This window comes from Microtus ochrogaster, unplaced genomic scaffold (genome assembly GCF_000317375.1).
Source record: "Microtus ochrogaster isolate Prairie Vole_2 unplaced genomic scaffold, MicOch1.0 UNK1, whole genome shotgun sequence".
Taxonomy (NCBI): Eukaryota; Metazoa; Chordata; class Mammalia; order Rodentia; family Cricetidae; genus Microtus; species Microtus ochrogaster.
In genome coordinates, this window is record NW_004949099.1 from 7296155 (window position 1) to 7310444 (window position 14290).

General features: G+C 43.3%; 1 long non-coding RNA gene across 1 annotated transcript in view; it reads left to right on the top strand.

The window, feature by feature from the left end:
* Window positions 1–13383, top strand: part of LOC113458036 — a 333979-nt gene extending 320596 nt beyond the window's left edge. The window contains exon 3 of the long non-coding RNA XR_003378481.1: window positions 10667–13383. This is a non-coding gene — a long non-coding RNA (uncharacterized LOC113458036). The remainder of the gene's footprint in view (window positions 1–10666) is intronic.
* The last annotated feature ends 907 nt before the right edge of the window (window positions 13384–14290 follow it).

The following is a 14290-nucleotide window of genomic DNA, read 5'->3' on the forward strand; positions in this document are numbered from 1 at the left end:
CCAGCACTTGTGTAAGGCTGGGCAGGTGTGGGATGGAGAGCAAATCCCCAGCCCTGTGTGATACTGGGCAGGTGTGGGATGGAGAGCAGATCTCCAGCACTTGTGTAAGGCTGGGCAGGTGTGGTGGCCCACCTAGAAACTCAGCACTTGGAAGACTGAGGCAAGGGAACCCCAGAGTAAGACAGGAAGCCAGACCAGGTGATTGGTTGTGCTCTGGGTTCAAATGGAGTTCCAATGTCTCAATATACAAGATGGAGAGTGAGCAAAGAAGTCATCCACAATCAGTTTCTGACCTCTGCATGTGTGTGCACATTGGCTTACATACATCACGCACATAGCACACATGAACATGCATATATGTACACTCTCCCTCTCTCTCTTTTTCCAAAAATAAAGAAGAGAAAGGAGGAAAGAAAGAAGGCTCTGTGTGTATTGAAAAGCTCAGTGGCTTGAGAAAAGTGAAGCAGGGACACCTGGAAAGGAAATGAGGCCCGGCCAAGAGTCAAGGACTATATTGGGTAGGTCTTTATAAGCCATGAAAAAAGATACAGGAAGTGATAGCTTTTCAAATAAGCTTCACCCTGGGAACATGTTTGCACAAAAGACCACACCATTCCCATATTCTAAAAGAGTTCTTTCCAATTTTATATTTCACTTTAGTTTTATAGGGGAGGCAGAGTTGCTAGTTTTCCTTGGGAACACAAGAATTGCCTTGGGAAGGGGTGGAGTTGTATGAATCACATTACCCCCCTTCCTCTCTATTTCTATCTATCTGAACCTCTTACACTATAATGTAACCCTTACTTAGAATGAACAACCCTTCCCTACAAGAGGAGGCTACAACCTTCAGCTCGAATCTCAAGCAGCTCTACTCTATGAAGACAACACAGCAAATACAATGCAACCAAAATCCAACTTGTGTTTGTCTAGAAACAAGTTCGAGTCTCCTCCATTTCCCATGTCAGCAGAGCAGGTATCCATAGGGGACCACATTGATACAGGCTACCTGTCTAGTCAGAAACCATCATACATCTGAATGAACAAGTTAATAACTTCATCAAGTTCTATAATCAAATGAAAAGGGGAATAAGAGAGGGAGGAGAGCTGGAAAGTCATGTGCCAGCAAAGGATACCTTCAGTACTTCGAGCCAATTTCACGGGGGCAGCCCTCAGCCTCACCCGAGCATTGGAATCACCTGGGGGTTGTGCAAAAACATTCAGATTCTCCTGCAATCCTGATATGGTTTGTTAGGATGAAGTCCAGGTGTTCAGGTTATGCAAAGATTTCCCTGATGATTGTCTTATGCATTCTGGTTAAAAGTTGTTTCAGGAGCCATCATTTCTTTGGCCTCTTGCCATTTCTTTTTGTGCATATGTGTGAAAGTGTGCATTTGTATGTGTGTGTATGTGCATTGTGGCAGTCAGAGGATAGCCTTGGATATCATTCCTCAAGTAGTACTCATTTTTTAAGAGAGAGGATCTCTCACTGGCCTGGAGCTTGCCAACAAGGCTAGTCTAGCTCACCAACAAGTCTCAGAGAGCCTCTTGTCTCTGCTTCTCCATCACTGAGTTTCTTTAGTCAATGACTTTGGTCAAACTCTAGAGCCACCAGGCAATGATAGTCACAGAAGAAGTCCCCAAAACAATTTCTCTAAAGAGAGGGTTAATTGCTAATACTTCTTAAGTGGCAAATTCCTACTGACTATGGGAATATCATGGTCTTTAGGGAAAGTATATGGAACACAGGGGACCACTGTGGCCCAAGAACCTCCCCTCCTGCCTCCTGAGCTGTGAATTCTCAGAGGACTTCCTCACCCTCTCAGGACAAAGTTTCATATTAGACACAGGTTATTTTTGTCCAATTAATCCACCTCATTCAACAGATACTGCCTCATTTGTTTTTCATGGTTGTTTATATTTATTAGGCTCAAAGGGTCCTGTGAACACAAAACATTTGCTTTTAGTTCCAATGAAGAAAGAAAGAACAAAACATGTGTCCTGCCCTCCTGAGCACTGGTAGGTGTGTAGTCATGGAGGCAGCTTCTCCTCCATGCTGCACCTTTCTAGATCAAATGTGGGCAAGCATGTAATCTCTCTTTGTTGATCTGTAAAATGAGCATCATGGTGGTCTCTGCCTCCAAAGGATTTAATAAAAGTTAAACAAGATGATTCCTTATCTTGTTTCCTATTATGTCAGCCTGTGATTGCTTAAGAAAGACTTTTATCATGAGCTTGTTCAGTTATATGTGTTGACAGGTGGCATCATGAGTATTTCTCTCCCTCAAGTCCTTTCCAGGACATAGTCAGATGGCAGTAAACCTGACCCATCTGAGGGCTTCTCCACCAGTATCCTGGTAGCTAGGCTGGGATGGTATGGTAGTTTGAATGTAATTGACCTCCATAATCCCAAAGGGAATGGGACTATTAGTAGATGTGGCCTTGTTGAAATAGGTGTGGCCTTCTTGGAGGAAGAGTTTCACCATGGGGTTGGGCTTTGAAGTGTCTTCTGCTCAAGCTTCACTCAATGTGACAGACAGACCATTTCCTCTTGTCTTCTGTCAAGATATAGCCAGCACCCTTTTTGCCTGCACCATGCTACCCACCATGATGATAATGAACTGAACCTCTGAAACTGTAAGTCATCCCCAGTTAAATGTTTTCCTTTATAGGAGTTGCTGTGGTCATGTGTCTCTTCACAGCAATAGAAACCCTAAATAAGACAGGTGACTAGAACAGGTGGGTGGTTAGTTAGGTCTGTATGCTGTCTAGGGGTAATGTGGACTTTCCCCAAACATGGGATGCTTCCAGTTGTTGATGTTCCCACTTGGAAGTTAGCCTCACCCTTGAATGTGGATTCTAAGGGACAGGAAGTAGACATTTAAGCCTATTAAGGCTTGAATCGACAATGGTTCATTGTCATGTTCTGCTTATTTTCCTGCTCAAAGCAGCTCCAGTGTCTTACAGACATAAGAGAAGAGTGTCCTGGTTAAGGTTTCTATTGTTGTGATAAAACACCATGACCAAAAAGGAAGTTGTCGGGAAAGGTTTATTTGGTTTACACTTTCATCATCATTGTGGTGATTTGAGTAGAAATGGTCTCCATAGGATCATATATTTGAATGCTTGGTCACCAGGAGTGGTGTTATTGACAGGAATTAGGAGGTGTGGCCTTGTTGGAGTTGGTGTGACCTAGTTGGAAAAAGTATGTCCCTAGGGCTTTGGGGTTTCTCATGCTCAAGTCCTCTCTTTCTCTCTCTTTCTGTTGCCTGCCAATCCAGATGTAGAACTCTGGGCTACCTCTCCAGCACCATGCCTGATTGTATGTCTTTACGTTCCCCACCATTATGATAATGCACTAAACCTCTGAAACTGTAAGCAAGCCCCAGTTAAATCCTTCCCTTTATAAGAGTTTCCTTTATAAGAACTTTATAAATCATGGTGCTTTTATCACAGCAATAGAATATTGAGTAAGACATCTTCAAAGAAAGTGAGGACAGGAACTCAAAAAGGGAAGGAGACTGGAGGCAGGAGATGATACAGAAACCTTAGAGGAATGCTGCTTACTGGCTTGCTCCTTCTGAGATGCTCAGCCTGCTTTCCTAAGAACCCAGGACACAAGCCCAGGAATGGCACCACCCACAATGGACTGGTCCCTTCTACATCAATCACTGATTAAGAAAATACCCTACAGGCTTACCTATGACCCAATCTAATGGACAGAATTTCTTCAATGAGGTTCCCTCCTCTCAGATGACTTTAGCCTGTGTCAAGTTAACATAAAACTATCCAGCACAAACAGTTACTCACCTCTCCAATGGAGGAATGATGTTCCAGTTTTGTATTTAGTCGAACATCATTGACAAAGCATATGGAAAAGTGTCCAGCATATTAAATTATAATATTTCAAAAATAGCATCTATTTAGCAGTAACCAAATGGTATCATAATAACCTCATGGTGGTATTCTGATCTTTTCAGAAAATTAATGGAAGTTATGATCAGCACAAGAGTGAATAAAAGGGAAGAGAGAGACCATGGTAATCACTGAAAAGAAGCATCTCCTCCCCTGTGGGAGGCATTAGTCTCCCAGTATTTGCTGAGCAGCATCAGACTGCAGGAAGTTGCTGTCAGAATCCTTCCAATGCAGCTATTGTGAGGTTGTATATCAGAGGGGACTTCCCAGGAGACTCATTTCATTGCCCGTGATGGGTGTGATGAGAGCTTTTGTGTGAAGGCGGCACCATCCACAAGGAACAGAATGAGTCACTGAGTGAAATCATAGCTTCTAAGAAAAATTGGACTGGCTCAATGGAACTGAAAGGTCAAGGAAATCCAGTCTTAGGATCTATATAGGGCAAGGAGAGACTGTAGTGCCTGGACTCCTAGCATATAAGGGTGATACTGAATTCTTTATAGGATCAAGATAACTCACCATTTAGAAATTGGATGGCAAAAGGAAAATTACAAATGAGACAAGCAAATAATACATGATATTTAAAAATAACTCACTATGGGCTTAGGAAAGTCCTTGCTACTTGAGGATAAAAATCTTGGTTTGATCCCTAGAACCCATGCAAAAATGTAGGATGTGGTGGTGCACACTTGTAGGTCCAGCACTGGGGAGATGGATGGGCAGATCCCTGGGGCTCATTGAACAGCCAGTTCAACTTATTCCTTAATATCCAGGCCAATAAGATACTCCATCTTACAAAAACAACAAGTCCAGAAGCTTCTAAGGGATAACATCCAAGGTTGGCCCCTGGCTTCTACATACATGTGCATCCAAACAAACACACACTCACACAAAAACCCCACACACAGAAGATAATTGCTCATGACAAAGTTGAGTTGGTTTATTGCAGTTATCTAAGCAACAAGTAGACTTGAGAATAAAACCAATGTCATTGACCACATCAACACTCACTTCAAACATGGAATCCAGTACCATAGACTGCAATGCTTCAAAATATGAAACTTTAATGTCTTTTGGCAGCTGTTGCTCCTTCCTCAGCAATCATACAATTCAAAGACAACACAACAATATTCAGGATCCAGACTCTGTGTGTATTTTCTATCTTATTTATTTATTTATTATGTATACAATATTTTGTCTGTGTGTATGCCTGCAGGCTAGAAGAGGGCATCAGACCTCATTACAGATGGTTGTGAGCCACCATGTAATTGCTGGGAATTGAACTCAGGACCTTTGGAAGAGCAGGCAATGCTCTTAACCTCTGAGCCATCTCACCAGCTCATATTTTCTATCTTTACATGACTTTATTTTAAACTCTATTTATTTAATTTTTATTTATTTATTTATTTAGTTTTCTGAGGCTAGGTTTCTCTGTGTATCTTTGGCTGTCCTGGCACTTACTCTGTAGATCAGGTTGTCTTTGAACTCACAGAGAGTTCACCTCTGCCTCTGCCTTCCAAGTGTTGGAATTAAAAGTGTGTGCCAACACACCTTGAACTCACAGAGATCTGCCTGTCTCTGCCTCTCAATTGTTGGGATTAAAGGTATGTACTACCACACATATTTTATTTTAAGGACTTTATCCTTTTTCTTTTCTCTCCCAGGCCTACATATATACATATATATATATATATACATATATATATATATACACACATACATACATATATACATATATATACATATACATATATATATTGTAAACCATTTAGAGGTTTTTTTCATCTGAATCTATCTTTACTGTATATCTCTTTTTTTCTTTTTTCTTTTTTAATCCACATGAGTCTTTAATTTGCTAAGCTGTATGGCCAGGATTAAAGCTATGGCTTTTACAACTGGATCCACCCCATTCCTTAGCTTTCTGAGAGTCTAGCCTCATGGCTTAGGTGCTGCTGGAGCCATGTTTATTGCCACAACTCTATGGCATTTCAAGGTCCCTGCCACCACCAAGAAGCTTGCTGTCTGCTACTCATAAACACCACTTAAGTGCTTTGTAGCAGAGCCTCTTAAAAGAGCTGTAAGTTTTTTGCAGTTAAAGCTGAGTCAGGAAATGTCTCTTAAATGAGATGTGCTTGCCTCTAGCAAACAGAGCCCATCTGAGAAAATGCTCCTACTAAGAAGCCATGGTTAACTTTGGTTTTTTTTTTTTTTTGTCTATAATTACTTTTCAAACTCTCTCATGTTTTATGTGGATATAGTTGTCTAAGTTGGCACCATTTGTTGACAGAGATTTCCATCCTGCCTGATCCCAAAGAAACACACAGAGGCTTGCATTAATTATAAATTGGTTGGACTACTAACTTAGATTTCTTATTAACTCTTATACCTTCATTAGCCCATAATTCTTGTCTGTGTTAGCCACGTGGCTTGGTACCCTTTATCAGTGAGGTGTTTCCTTCTTCGTCTGTGTCACCGTGCCTGGGTGGTGACTGCAGACTGAGTCTTTCCTCTTCCCAGAATTTGCCTGTTCTTGTCATCTTGCCTCTACTTCTGCCTGGTCACCCTGCCTATACTTCCTAGCTACTGTCATTGACAGAGGTTTTTTGTTCCACCCAGTCCCACAACTGTTCAGTCCCAAAGAAACACACAGAGGCTTACATTAATTATAAACTGGTTGACCTATTAGCTCAGATTTCTTATTAAGTCTGATACCTTACATCAGCCCACAATTCTTGTCTTTGTTAGCCACATGGCTTGGTACCTTTTATCAGCGAGGTGTTCTCATCTTGCTTCCTCTGTGTCTGGCTTCCTCCATGTCTGGCTTCTTCTGTGTCTGGGTGATGACTGTAGACTGAGTCTTTTCCTAGAATTCTCTTGTTCTTGCCACCTCTCCTATACTTCCTGCCTGGTTGTCCCACCTATACTGCCCAGCTACTGGCCATTCAGCATTTTATTAAAGCAATACAAATTGTAAATCTTTGCAGGGTACAAGATCATTGTCCCACAGCACCACTCCTAGTGACCTTCTTCCACAAGCCAGGCCTTGCTGAAGAGCCTACATTCTTTAAGTTGCTACTTGCTAAGAATAATGCATTTAAAACACAAGACACTTCAGAGTCAAATGATAACATTCTGTGCTTTTGCTATTTCAAAGGAGATTTTAAAAAACCTGAGGGAGTAAGTGTAAAGATATTGTTATGGGGATGTTAGCTACAACCTTGTCTTATAGTGGGAAAAAAAAAACAAAGCATTAAGCTACTACCTGCCATGTTACCAAAGAGTATGAATCAATGATATCACCACACAAAGAGTCACAGAGCAGAACCAATTCTAGCACCAAATAGCATCCCTCAGCCTCTAAAAAGATTCAAGATGCATAAGCAAGTAGGAAATGTTTATAATACATTATACACAGACATTTCCATGATTTCAAGTAACTGAACAGTATGCATGGGAAGACTAGGAGAAATATATAGTGCTAACTAGGGTTCTAGTTACATGATGGTGTTATTGGTGCCTCTGGGTTTTCTTTCATTTTACTCATTTGTAGATTAATGCAGAGATATGGGTATGGGCTACTTTTGATGGAAAGGAAAAGAAGACAAACTATTTAATTGGAAACAATAATGACAAAAGAGCCCAGAGATTTCAATGTGGGGCAAGAATTAGAATTTAAAAACGTATTTGGAAAACACCTGGAATCCTACCAATACCCACAAGCCCATCTTAATGTGACTTTCTCTGCCAACGGCCACCCACCTGGAAATGTTTCTCTCCAGCATTTGCAGTGCTGGCATTGAAAATCAGAACCAGCTGTTGGCTTGAAGGTACACAGAATTGACACAAGGACAAATATGAGGAGATCCCCAAAGAGCAACTTGCCCTTCGCACTGGCCAGTCACTCTAAGCTACTTGGGAAGTTCCAAGGCAGTGAGAAACTTGGTCTCAAAAAGTCAAGGTTAACAACCACTGAGGAACAGTAGACACCACCTACACATACATATGCACTTGCACACACATGCTAGGGGAGATACGGGTGCGCGCGTGCACACTCACACAGAGGCAAGTGCTGAGACAGACACAGATAGACAGACAGACAGAGAGAGAAGCCTGACTGTAATTGAAAGGAAGTAAAAAAATCCCCCAGCCATGCAGAGAATGGTCCAGCCCTCCCTCAAACCTCCTCTCTCTGCTTTATTGCCTCTAGCAGAAACCAAGACAGGAAAGATGAAATGTGTAGTAATAGGAGCAGCGGGGCTGCGTCCCCGGCACCCCGGCCCCCTGCATGGCTAGCTTTACCCAAAATAATTACGCGGAAACGGTATTCTTTTAAACACTGCATGGCCCATTTCTATCTAGCCTCTTCTCGGCTAACTCTCGCACTTGGACTAGCCCATTTCTAGTGTAGCCCACGAGGTGGCTTACCAGGGAGATTCTAGCCTATGTCCATCCTGGGTCGGAGCTTCATCGCGTGTGCCTCAGAGAGCAGAGATATCCCCGCATCCACCCAGGAGCCGGGAGCATGGCGTCTCTGCTCCAGAGCGCAGAGCTGTCGAGTCTGAGCTCACTTCCTCTTCCTCCCAGCATTCTGTTCTGTTTACTCCTCCCACCTATGTTTTAACCTATGAGGGCCAGCCAAGCAGTTTCTTTATTTTTTTAACCAATGACCTTCCTCCATCAGAAATGCACTGGACACGTGTCAGCAAAGAGGCAGCCATTCGTCCCCATCATAGAGCATCCGTGCTCTGTGAACAGTTGCAGAGGGAGTGGGCAAAAGGCCAGAGGACACCAACTCCAGTGCTCACTCCTGACTTCACTGTGGATACCTGGCCCGGCAGCCAGCCCGCTATGGGCCAACAGAAAGGATCCGTTTATCAGCTTGAATATTTGCAGCAGATGAAATGGAGTCACCTTCTACACATCTGTTAACTCCTTGGAGTGCGATTTCCCCGTTGATAAGCTGTGTGGACAGGTTTTTCCACCCAATGGATCCTCTTGACTCTAGAGAGAGTGGCCTCATGGCTAGGCCGGCACTACTGAAAGCAAAGTGCATCATGCATTTTATCTAATAAACAGAGTGTTTATGGCAGATAAGGGAAGTAAGGCAATAGAACCCAACGACATGAAGGAGAAGGGTAGGATCAGTAAACATTACAGTGTGTGAAACAAGCAAGTGTTCCCATTTTTTCTTGCCTTCTATGACTTGCATGCAAAATACATGCAAAACTTCGGAGACTACCACAGTAAATCTTGACAATAAAAAAGGCCCAACAAGAGGACAGGGTAGGTGAGTAAAGAAGGGGCTGGTGACCTGAGACAGGGATTCTGTAATTATTAAGAGAGATGCTGGAAGGCAGGTGGGCTGACCCATAGAAGTCAATGAATCTGGAAAGAGCTAATATAAATAATGCCTGTGTTATTCTTTAACTGAGTGATACATCATCTTGTATTAAAAGTAAAAGGTAAAAGCATCATGGGGTTGTTGGAGAAGCTCTAGCTGGGCCCTGACTCCCAAGGAACACACCTTGCTGACGGCTACAGGGAAATCATCTTACCCTATGCCCACCTAGGGAAGGGTGGGCTGTTCTTCCTGGTAGATTTTTTTTGAAGGTGGGAGAGAAAGCAATTCTGTTTCCATATAACATCTTACCCTAAGCCACCTGAGTGTATGGGAAGGCCACACTGGCTTGGTTGGTCCTTGCCAGTGACAAGTGGCAAGCCCAAGAAAGCTGAAACAGCAATCCAGAGGGTAGGATTTAGTCAGTCTGAGTTCCTGGCCTCTGTGAAATGACCTCAGAGAACTTGGGGGTCGTCTGGGGTTGGAGCTGGCAGCATTTGGCTGGAGGATAAAATGTTTCTACCTTCTCAATGTGTTTTCTTTACTGAAAAAAAAGGGGTTCAGTGAAATAAACAGAATTCTGTAGAAAACCTTAAATATGGTGTCTCCATGACTTTACAAAATAAACAAAGAATGAAGGTGTATTTGCGCCCACTTTCACGTACTTGTTAGCATGACCTGGGAGTCTTTATGGCATTGTACTGAAGAATAAACATTCAGTCTAAGGGACTGTCTTGTGGATTAAATTGTATTAAGAACTAAGCTGATTAAAAACATAGCCTCCCTCACTTTTATTCCAGGTGTCTTTCTGGAGCATAGAAATGTAAACTCCAGCCAGGTGAACAAAATTTAAGTGAAGACTCCATGCCAAAAGAAATAGAGCTTTGCACTTATTCCCCGAGTCGACTTCCACTTGGAAGGTTTCTTTCCTCACAAGAAACACGTGTCAAAGGATAGAAAAATGGCTTTCTGCTTAGGTCTAGAACCAGAAATCAAAAGACAATGGAGAAAAACTTGAGCTCAGCTTTTCTAGATTGGCAATGGTGTGTGAATTTTGCTGTTTCCCCAGCGTGCAGAATGGGTCTGATGTAATACTTCGTTCATTCTCCCAGCGAATCCCTTCTTGTGTGGGGAACATTAGCACTGATGCAAAATTTCCCATATGAGGGAGGGGAAACCGGCAAAGCTTCAAAGATTGGTAAATAAAATAATTTTGTCTCGATCCCTCTAACTCTTCCCCCACCCCAACAGGTCCTGTAGGCTGTAGAAATGCATCCTTTAGATTGCCCCTTGAGGTATTTCATGGAAAACCAACTAATATTGATGTTGTTATTTGGGGTTTCTTTGTGCAATTTGTCTATTTGCATTAGTTATGATTTTGCCTTTCTTTAATAAATGGCCCGAAATTTTTTTCAGATGTTCCAGGAGATGTCTTCGCTGGCTGGAAGAAAACATAAGAGTCAACAAGTTCATTGCAAGGATGTCCAAGTCATCCATTTGAATGGACCTACTGTGCCAGGCACGTTGGTGTCTCTGACTTTCCGTTCCAGAGCTGAACAGCATGGGTGACTCTACCAAGCACATCCTGGAAACCTTTCATCCACAAAGCTTGTATACCAGGCTCATCTTATGAAGCCCAGGAATAACGGCAGGGATGGGCAACAAGATCCCTTCGCTTTATGGAATTCAGTCTCTGCCAGGAAGGCAGACATCAAGTTAGAAATCAGCAGTAAGACTTGAGCATATGGAGAGAATTAACCACTGCTACAGGCTTGACCCAGGCATCTGGAAGCTCTGCTCTCTAAAGAAGTAGAAACTGCTGAAAGATGCTCAAGACAGTGCCAAGCCAAGAAGAGGCATGCACCGTAGATCATCAGAAATGGCCGAGGAAGGCAATTCTTTCTACCGTTCATACTGCAGTCTCTGTACATGTTGCTCTTAGTCTCTAGGCTCACCATCTGTACATTCAAACCCTGTTTTCGTTTCTCTTCTGACCCTTTTGAAAAACAATGTGAAAATAAAAACTGCTCTCCGGTGTGGCTATGCCAAATCCAGGAGACCCTCACACAAACTTCTCTTCTGTCCACACTTGAAGACAATGGGTTCAGGGCATTTAGATGGGTGCTCAGAGAGCTAACACGGGATGTTCAAAGGCCAGGTTCCCAACACTTTATTGAGGTTTCTCCCATTCAGATCTATATTTCATCAAGGGGTATTTCAATTAAAAACACTGCCCATGGGCAGTAAAATAATTACAAATTAGTTAATAATAAAATGATTATGAGTTAATTCATAATTGCCCCAGGCCCCTCCAGCTGTTTTAAGTTGGTCTCTCAGAAGATGTGAGTCGGGAATTTGAATTTTGTCAAGCTACACAAGCGCATCCCATGGGTAGGAGAATTTCTGAACTTCAGCCAACTTCCATGCACTGGTGAGAGACTAAGTAGCAGGCAGAAACAGACGGCTGCTGATACAGTCCTCTGTGTCCCAGCCACCGTCTTGGGTTGGTCTTCTCACCTGATGACATACTACAAGGCAGAGAGCTTGTGATTTTCAAACTGCAGATCGTTTGGCCTCACACTTGGGCAAGCTCTCTAGGCAGGGCCCAGGGAGCTGCAGGCTCGAGCTGCAGCTGAGAGGTGGAAAGTGAGACTTTTTCAGAGGAGTGGAAAGTGAGACTTTTTCAGAGGAAGTAAGATAAGGCAGAACTCAGAAAAACAAACATCCTGAGGCCGGTGTGCCAGAGGCCACTGGCAAAATCTATAGCCTACTGCTAAGTGAGTTAAACAAACACTTTACCCGGCCATCCAGGAAACCTGAAGCAGATGCCTGGAAGGAATACGTGTGATTGCAACCTGGGAAGAAATATCCCGGCAAGTGATGGGGTGGGATGAGGCACAGAGTGCACAGAATAACAACAGGAATCTCCAGCAGGCAGGGTAGCCAAGAGGGGCAGATGGGATTCCAGTCATGGGGCTCAAAGCAAGTTTAAGCCTGGAGAGAGAATTGTTAGAGATGTTATGGTCTGGGCCTCAGCAACCCTAACAAGCTAGGCTCAATGTCAGTAGGTTAAAAACACAAGAGTGAAAACCAGAAAAAGGGGATTTATTCAAAACAATCACATCACGCAGAGAAGCAAAGTGGTCCAGTGACTCTCCCACCACCAGTGTGTCAATCTCAGGATCCCGACAGGAGATTTGGGTTTAAACCAAAGGTTAGAGTTATGCGCAGCCAATACGTGCTGATCAAGGTGTGACCCTGACCACCGCTGATCCACCGCTGTCTCAGCTTCAGTCTGTCTTGCAAGGTGGCCTGACCAGCAGTCAGAACCTCATGGAATCTTCTTCTAGAACACAAGTTTCTTCGGCTGGCAAGAAGGTTCTGTGCATCCTCTTCTCAGCATGGGATTTTTAGGCAAATCCCGATTTCTTGGAGACCATTGTCTCAATAGTCTGGGAGCCAAAGTCAAGGGCAAGGTGTCCTGTAGAGTATCTTCAGTCTTGTCAGGACGGTCACACGATCTAATGCAAAGCTGTATGCCTTTCTTTCTCCTGTCCATGGACGCGCCTGGTGGCAGTTACAGCCAGAGCAGCGGTAATGGAGACCACTGGCTCTGGCGAGCACTTAGGAACTTTGGCATGCTAAAAAGATTGTGGTACTGCCTACCCACCCACTAAATCACATGAAATACCAGTTCTGGTTCAAAATAGGAATGAAGGCAGTGTCCTCCCAACAACTTCAGCAATGTCCCAAATTTTCTTCTGATAGGGATTGATACTTTGGAGGAAACTCAAAATACCAATTTCTGGCAAACAAACACACAAACTGTATTGGTGTCCTTCACAAACTTCATCTGGTGAAATGATGTTCAGTGACAGATTGAGATATTCCTCAGCACAGGAGGCAGGGTGTCCCAGAACAGTCTGCTCTGATTTTAATAATAATAATAAAGACTCCAAGTCATTTCCTATGGTTTCCGTTGCTTTAAATGGATGCTAACGATGAACATGGTGTCACAAGCCTATTATTCCAGCAATTGGAAGTAGGAGGATCAAGAATTGCAGGCCAGCTTGGCCCACACAGTGACATCTTCACTGGGGAAATCAGGAGGGAGAGAGTGACAAAAGGGGGGATAGGTAGAGATGTTCTACAGGCCTTTCCTCTATGGACTCAATTTTTAATATTTTAGCCCATGGGCACTGTTGGATCTGACCCTTCAGAGTTAGGGCTGTTTCTCCCAGCCTCCCCTGTGGGCTCATCTCAGAATCTGCACCCCATCCTCTGACATGGTTTCCCCAGGAGCTCTTCCTTTCTCCCGCTCATGATGACATTTAATTAACTATCATTTTTGCTTGCTTTTAATTAAGGAAACACTGTTTGCGCTCTTCGAGGGATCATCCACTGAATGCCATCTAGACTCTTGACATTTATTTAGGAAATAGCGTTTTGCAGAGTTTTTATAGCATGAATATTAGATGATGAGGATAATTCAAAACCCTCTGCAGACAGAGGCTCATGTGCCCTCCTGAATTTCACAGAACGGTGATGTCAGCCAGTCCTGAAATCACAGCTGCACTTCGGGTTCACGGTATCGGCAACAACATGCAAATCTGGGGAGTATTTTAAACTAGCTACCCAAACTTTGGCTATATTTTGTGAAATGATATGTATTTTCTCAACAGCAACAACAACAAAAATTGCAGGGGACTAGGGATGTAACCCCACGAAGAACATTGTTTAGCATAGGGCAGATCCTGGATTTGATTCCTAGAGCCACCAAAAATAACAGTCCTCGGGAAGCAATTCCCTTTACTGCCAGCAGCTTCTAAGCATTGTAATCGTCAAGGGACACCCAATTATTCCCTTAAGTAAAAATTTTGAGGTCTAGGTGTGGGTTCCTGGAAGATACTCTCATGCTTGGAGGGAGGGCAATGAAGTGAAGAGAAAAAAGTCAAGAAGGGAGGGAGGAAGGGAAGGAAGGAGAGGAGGAAGGGAGGGAGGGAGGGAAGAAGGAAGAAAGGAAGGAAGGAAGGAAGGAAG